The following is an 8,274-nucleotide window of genomic DNA, read 5'->3' as shown; positions in this document are numbered from 1 at the left end:
TGGCAAAAGATACAAAGTCCATCAATGAAAGAGTCTTTCCTTCTCATTGGGTCAAATGCTGTTTGCTCTCACCGGCCATGTTTCTCAATTTGGTGAGTGATCTGAACGGAGGTGGCGGTTTGGGAACATTCATGATCAAGTGTTCATTTACTAAGGAAACAAAGGAAAAGATAGCCCAGAGGTTGTTGAATAACACAAAATACCACTGGAGGCTGGAGAAGAGATGGTAAATATGGAGTTGCCCCATGGATCATCTTAGAAGCTTTTACTATGTGATCTTATATCAGAGCAATGCCAATATTTAAAGAAGTACATTACAAATAAAAATTCAATTTTGGGGGTGTATGTATCTCATTTAAATAGGTTGACATACATACACCAAAGTATAGTACTACCACCTGTTGTCTTCTTTTGTTTTGCTTAAGCAAACTTGCACAAATTTTTCATTTCCAGAAGAATGCTGTCCTACTGCCCTGACTTGCTGCCATCATGTCAATCCTTACTCAGAGAGACCCTGTAAGGTGGAGTAGAACGGCCCCTGTGGGTTTCCAAGAGTTAGCCTGTTTACAGGAACAGAAAGCCTCGTCTTTTATTTTGCAAACAGTTTTATTGGCCTATAATTCACATATCATACAATTCAATAGTTCAATCACATCAAGAAGAGTTGTACAATCATCACCACAATCAATTTTAGAACATTTTCTTCATTCTCATACTCATCGTTATTAGCTCCCATCTTCCCCAACCTCCCCTTCCAGGTCCCCAAGGAACGGTTACTCCAGTAACTGTCTCTATAGATTTACATGACCTGGATTTCATATACAGAAAAACATTTAAAAGCAAACAAAACTAACAACAAAGTAAAACAGGTTAAAAACCTCAGTCACAAAGCAAGCAGAAAATATTAAAAACTAGAAAAAATTTAAATGGATCATAAAATAGATCAAATGATAGGGTGTTAGATTTTAACCTGCTTCTGAAACAATCCACTTTCCAATGTGTTCTGTATATTAGCAAGGCTATTCACATCCCTGGTTCATAGTCAGAAGGGATTCTCCAGGTGCTTAATCCATGTATATTTCCCCTTCACTTTTTAAAAAAAAAACTGAAACAGCTTTAAAATGGGTCAAGGAGAGACTGAATAATAAGGTGTCACAGTTGGACCTAATTATGCCTGTTATAATCCACTTTACCATGCTTTCTGTCTGGTAACCAGGCTATTTACATCCCTCAACAATATCAAGAGGAGATTCACCAGAGGATTAACCCACGAGTGGACTCTGCAGACAGATTTTGGCCTTCCGCTGTCATCTATAGCCTCTGTACATAATTTAAGCTCTGAAACCATTCCCTTATTTAGATTTTGATTATATTATTTACAATCCTTGGATCACACAGGCTGGTGTGCTTCTTCCATGTGAATTTAGCAACTTTACCCAGAGGGCTGCTTATTTGAGAACAAGCCTTAATGACCCCAGACACTATTCTTTCTGACAGCCAACACCATCTAGTTTCTTCACCTTGCTACAGCCCCCATATCTGCAGTGAGGATCTCTCCATCAAGCAGAAGCTTGTCTCTTTCCTACAGAGCGGCTCATGGATTCATGCAGCTGAGCTTGTGGTTAGCAATCCAATTTGCATGCAGGACGCCCCCACTGCTCCTACAGTAGTCTTTATACCGCTTGTCTCCTGAAAGCGCCCACTCCGCTGCAAGGCCTCCCAACAGGCTATATTTCTGTTCTACCAGATAGCACCTTGGGACATCTGTTCTTTTTATTGATCATGGTAGAATCATCCAGCATGATTATTGCTCTTCCTGTCCTCATACCACTGGAGAGTGAAGTTCAGGTAAGCAGGCAAGAGGCACAATCTCAGAGTCAGAGAGGGAGAAAGTTGTGAACAGGTTAATAGCTCTGTGACCTCTTCTCTTTTCCTCCCTGTCTGCCTCCATTTCTCTTATGAAGAAGGTAGAGGGAGGATCTATGAAAACGCTGCCTGGGTCTGCCTAGTAATGTGAATGACGGTGCCAGCTTTGCCCCCACGGTGTCTCGAGCACTTTCAAATTCCACAGAGGGAAGCGCACTTGTCGGAAAGCTGTTGTCACTATTATATTTGCATGGTGGAGCTCGGTTTCCCCAGAGAGTAGCCTGCAAACGTGTGTGAGTTTTGCCCACATGCGATTTTCCTTAAAGCCTATTAGCCCTTTGACGTGAGATGTGTACATCTGGAGATTGTCAGGGACACGGAGCAGCAGATGAGGTGTCGCCATCTTGAATAGAGGTGGTCGGTGGTGGTACCTGCTAACTTCCTAGCAATCCCATCTTGGGTTGTTCCCAAGTGTCACTGTGAGAACGCTCAGTGTGCTCCTCCTGGGGTTTGCAAAGGAGATGTGTAGCAGTAGCATTATGTCTTTCCTGGCCTGCCAACCCGATTTCAAGGAGTCTTTGAAGAGCAGGCCCTGCAGGGAAGTCCATGGTTGTTTTGACATTTGGGATTGAAAATATTTGCCATGTAACCTTTACATCAGAGGACCCAAAGCTAGGGACAAAGAACATAGAGTTTTGGCTTCCATGTGAGCACTTGGGGGTGGTGCTCAGCGTGGAGAAAGGTAGGAAAAAGGAGGGAGAAGACAAAGGAAGAGAAGATAAAAGGAAAAATATCCATCAAGGTTTTCTCCTGCTGCTCTTTGAATTTAATGTTTGGACAATCTTTATTAAGTATGAGAATGTGAATGACCGTTGGCCTAACTCCTTAGTGGTCAAGGACTCTGCTTAGCCTGTGGCGCTGAGAAGGGGTGTTAGGACCTGGAGCATGTATAGAGGGTGGGTGCATTGCTGGGCATGTTCACCATTTAGTTGTATCCTCTTTGAGCATTTTCATACAGAACATCGTGAGGTTTCTCTTTTTGAATAACCAAGTGATGAGGTTGGGGGCTGGTAGGAAGCCCTCTCAGTTCCTGAGGATCATAAGGTAAGACAGGAGTCTCTGAAAAAATATGTGACATCCTTCTACCACCTTCCTCACTAATTCCTGAAGCTTGGGACTCTTATTGATCTTTGTAGTTTCTACAAAATCTCTAGTGTCTTTATAATGGAAGATTAAGAAACCTTTCCTGAGTGACAGGCTGCAGAAGAAACATGCCAGATCATGTCCGTCAACAAGGCCTCTCTCTCACGTCTCTATGGTCAGTCCACATTCTGGCAGAAGGTCCCAGAAGGACAAGAGAAAAAGACCACAGGCCTTCAGACCTCCCCTAACACACTCCCTGTTTACACCACGGCATTCTTCTATCTGAGTTCTCAGTGTTGGCCTGGGGTTAGAGGGAAAAGATAAGGGATAGGAAGGGGACATGATGACGCCTCCACCCCTGCTCTTAAGTGGAGTGGCTTCTCTTCCATCTATTTTTCACTATGAGTTGGCTTCGACCGGAAGGCAGTGAGTTTGGTTTGGTAGAGTTGGGATCGGCGCAACGGCAGTGAGGGTGGTTTTGTGTTGCAGAGGATTTGTTAAGCAACATTACAAATCCTACTGGGACTTCTGTTTAAACATGGCAGACTCATCAGATGTATTTATTTCCTCTCCCACTTGAATTTTTTTAATTAAGATCCTATTCAAAGAATGAAATGAAATTATTTCAAACATGAGGACAAAGAAGCAGAGAAGCAGACAACAGATAGTGGAGGCAGACACATCTGTGGAATGTAGAAAGTAGATGGAGAGTACTAAATAACTTTGGAGAGCATTTGAGACAATGATAGTAAAAAAAATATGAGCTGATTCACCCAATAAAACTTCAGGAACTTTCAGGTTGGAGACTGATATGACAAAAGATGCAAATGTGGAGCAGAAATCAGGAGGTTTAATAAACTCAAACCAAGTCTACTGCCATCGAGTCTAACTCATAATGGCCCTCTCTTGGGTTCAAAGACTGAATCTTAATGGGTGCTGAGAGCTTGATCTTTCTCCTGAGGAATGTTGTTGTCATCATCGCCATTGTTGTTGTTAGGTGTCATTGAGTTGGTTCTGATCCGTAACGAACCCGTGTACAACATAGAAAAATCCTGCCCCGTCCTGCACCAGCCCCACAGTTTTTGAGCCCATTGTTGCAACCACGTTTACCCTCCATCTTTCGGAGGGTCTCCATATTTTTGCTGGCTCTCTACTAGCAGGATATGCATCTTCTGGGACTGGTCTCTCCTGACAAATGTCCAGAGAATGAGAGACACAGTCTCACCTTTCTTGCCTCAAAGGAGTGTTCTGTTGGACGTCTTCCAAGGGAGATTTGTTTGTTCTTTTGGCAGTCCATTGTACTTTCAAAATTCTTCTCCTTCTCCATGATTCAGATGTGTTGATTCTTCCTCATTCAATGTGCAACTCTCATATGCATATGAGATCATTGGAAAAAACATGGCTGGGGTCAGGCACACCTTAACCCTTAAAGTAGCATCCTTGCTTGCCATCACTTTAAAGAGAACATGGGCCACAGGTTTGTCCAATGCAGTGTGCCCTTTTATCTCTTGACTGCTGCATCCATGAGCATTGACTGTGAAGCAGAGCAAGATGAAATTCTTGGCAATGTCAATCTTTTCTGCATGTATCTTGATGTTACCTATTCATCCAGTCGAGAGAATTTTGGTTTTCTTTACGTTGGGTTGTAATCCACACTGACGGCTGCAAGACTCAATCTTCATCAGTAAGTACTTAAATTCTCCTCGCTTTCAGCAAGCAAGATTGTGTCATCTGCACATCTCAGGTTATGATAAGTCTTTCTCCAAATCTAATGCCACATTAATATTCATTTTGTTAGCTAGGCAGAGGTTGGCAAGGCAAGAAGAGGTTATGATAGAAGAAATCTGGCAGGAATCTTAACACGGAAGAAAGGTGTAGTCTGACCTTGGCCAGACCCAGACTCTTACCTTCTCACCTCCTTCACAACTTATTCCCTTGTCCACCCCTGCTGACTACAGGTATTTAGTCTTTAGAAAAACAGGGAGACTAGAGTCAGAGCACGGCCACACTGGAGGGTGAAAGGGGAGAAGCAGAATCAAAAGGTGGGATTAAGTGAGGGTTGTATTGACTGACAAGGCCCTGGCACATCTGCCCTGTTCTGCTTAGAGACTAGATGCTTTTTTTTTTCTTAATTATTTTATTGGGGGCTCATACAATTCTTATCACAATGCATACATACATACATCAATTGTGTAAAGCACATTTGTACATTCATTGCCCTCATCATTCTCAAAACATTTAAGTGGAGACACTTAAGCCCTTGGCATCAGCCCCTTACTTTCCCCCCCACCCTCCCTCCTCCCCGCTCCCTCATGAACCCTTGATAATTTATAAATTATTATTTTGTTATATCTTACACTGTCTGATGTCTCCCTTCACCCACTTTTCTGTTGTCCATCCCCCAGGGAGGAGGCTATATGTAGATCCCTGTAATTGGTTATCAGGCATCAAAGAGTAAAAAATCATATCATTGTGTGTTCACCTCCCAGATCCAAGACAAATGGGTGCATAAGCAAATGTGGTGGAGAAAGCTGAGGGTGCATGGCTATCAAAAGATAAAGCGTCTGGGGTCTTAAAGGCTTTAAGGTAAATAAGTGACCATCTAGCTGAGAAGCAACAAGCCTACGTGGAAGAAGCACACCAGCCTGTGTTATCATGAGGTGTTGAAGGGATCAGGTATTAGGCATCAAAGAAATGAGGGGGAGTGGGGAGTGGGGACCCAAAGCCCATCTGTAGGCAACTGGACATCCCCTTACAGAAGGGTGGTGGGGAGGAGATGAGCCAGTCAGGGTGCAGTGTAGCAATGATGAAACATACAACTTTCCTCTAGTTCCTAAATGCTTCTCCCCCCCACCCCCACTATCATGATCCCAATTCTACCCTATAAATCTGGCTAGACCAGAGGATGTACACTGGTACAGATAGGAACTGGAAACAGGGAATCCAGGGTGGATGATCCCTTCAGGACCAGTGGTGAGAGTGGCGATCCTGGGAGGGTGGAGGGAGGGTGGGCTGGAAAGGGGGAAGCGAGACTAGATGTTTTGAGTAACACAAGTAGAGCGTTTAGGTAGGATCCTCAAGAAGTCTTATCTTGAGAAACCCAAGAATGTTAGAAGGGAAAAACCAAAACCAAAACCAAAACCTCCCAAAAGCATGTGTATTAAGATATGACATTGTCTCCTTTGCTCTTAATGGACATTATGCAAGGTAAGTATCAACATCCCAATTTCACATATGAAGCAATTGACTCTCTGAGATGTGGAGTGTTGTACCGTGGCATAGCTGAGACTTAACCCCGGATCTTTAGATGATAGACCTGCTCTAGTTCTAGAACACTTGGGCCCTTGTTTATAGTGGACACACGCTCATGGTTTCCCATATATTGCTAATAGCTTAAAATTCAGATAGAAATCCAGTTAGGTGCAATTTCAATGGCTGGCCCACTTTAGGATGTATAGAGCTACATTTAAGAAGCCCAGCAATTGCTGTTGGGTAAATTCCACCTCATGACCACCCTGGATGTTTCAGAGTAGACTGCGCTCCACGGTCCTTCCACAGCTGTGAGCTTTTCCAAGTAGAGAGCCAGGTCCTTCCTCTGAGCATGGAGTCAAGGCATCGTTTGGTGTAACGGAGTGGTCTCTGAGTGCATTTAAATCACCAACGTTTGGGTCAGTAGTTGCTCACTTAACTGTTGACACCACGCAGGACTCCTTTAAAGGTAGTAGGATGCTTATGACCTTTGTGGCAAATAAGAATTGGAATTTTATTTTGCCAAGAGCTCACAGGGGCTATTTCATTTGATCATCACAATAATGATTAGAGTTGTTTTAGTGGCTACCCTTCTTATAAATCGACACCTGGAGCTTAGAGACGTGGAGTCACATGCATGAGGTCGCACGTTAGGCTCTGCTGGAGCTGAACGACACCCAGGACTTCCAGCGCAGAGTTCACTGCTTTGCTACCTTTCAGCTCTATGTGAACTCTCTCTAAATAGTTTGAATGAAGGTTTCACTATCCAAACGAGCCATCAGCCTTTACAAGCATTTCCCAAGACACAGCTGGGAGGGCAGACAGGGTGTGTGCTTAGTCTGGTGGATGACGTGCAACGCCTTGAGTGCAGATCCCTTCCAAGGACCAATCTCTGGCTTCACACTTTGTCCCACTGTCCTTTCCTGCTTCCCAAAATAGTACACATTCAGGAAAAGCTAATGTGTTTGGCAATTGGAACTTAAAATCTTGTGAAAAGGAAAAGAATATTAACCCGCAAACACCATTTGAATCTTGGCTTTGAAGTTTAAAAAATAAACACACACACACTTTTTTTTTTGCCACGTGGCAGTGGTTGTGAATACATATACCCCACTGCGCTGATCTTACATCCTGTCACATTAATGTTTCAGAGCACTCAATATAAATATTAAAACTAATAGCTTCACTCTTCAGCTATTACTCCTCCATCCCCTGAAATCATCATAAAACTTTCAAAGCCTTTTAGAACATTTACACACTTGACTCTGATGGTGGGGAAAGGAGATTCACACAATGCAGCCGTAAGTTTAAATAATAGCAAAGAACTGTTTATGGAATATGCCTTATTTATTCATCATTTCAAGTAAAGTTTCCATTTTGGTGGAGGGGGGAAAAAATCAAAGTGTAGCTGCCCAGGGAGAAGGCTGAAGTATTGCTTTTCTATACTGAGGACTTGTAAAAAAAAGAAGTCCATGGGAATCTCAGTCCAAGGTCAATCAATGCTAAGACTCTGGATACGTAAACAGCTAATGGATTCTAAAGACACATACCGCTGTTATGAATTTTTAAAGAGCAACTCTTCAGCACAGAACCCCATAAATCAATGATGACTTATTGGCTGGATCAATTATGCAAACTTTTAAAACATTTAATGACAGGTAATGAACAGATCTCTGGAGGAAACCAGTCCACAGGGCTTTTGCAGTTGCAGTTACATCTGCTTAAATGACTTGGGAAGAGGCAGTCATTTTGAGGAAGCAATTGAAAGTTAAATTTAAGAGTTTGGCTAAAGGGAAAGAGTAATTACTTTCATCTTCATACACACCTCACCTAGTCCAGGAAGTGGATTGCATCCTGATGCTGGCTGGTTTTAGACTGGACGTGTCATTCTCTGGGAGCGCCTATCCTGAAGCATTTATGTGAAGGGTTTCTGCAAAGTGACACGAGTAGCAGGGAGAAAAAGACTAAATTGTGAACGAAGAAACCATACAGCATGGGTTCTCATACAGACAGGTC

The sequence above is a fragment of the Echinops telfairi genome, unplaced genomic scaffold (genome assembly GCF_000313985.2).
Source record: "Echinops telfairi isolate 266 unplaced genomic scaffold, ASM31398v2 ScPeMD7_443;HRSCAF=831, whole genome shotgun sequence".
Lineage (NCBI taxonomy): Eukaryota > Metazoa > Chordata > Mammalia > Afrosoricida > Tenrecidae > Echinops > Echinops telfairi.
Note: the sequence above shows the minus strand (reverse complement) of the source record.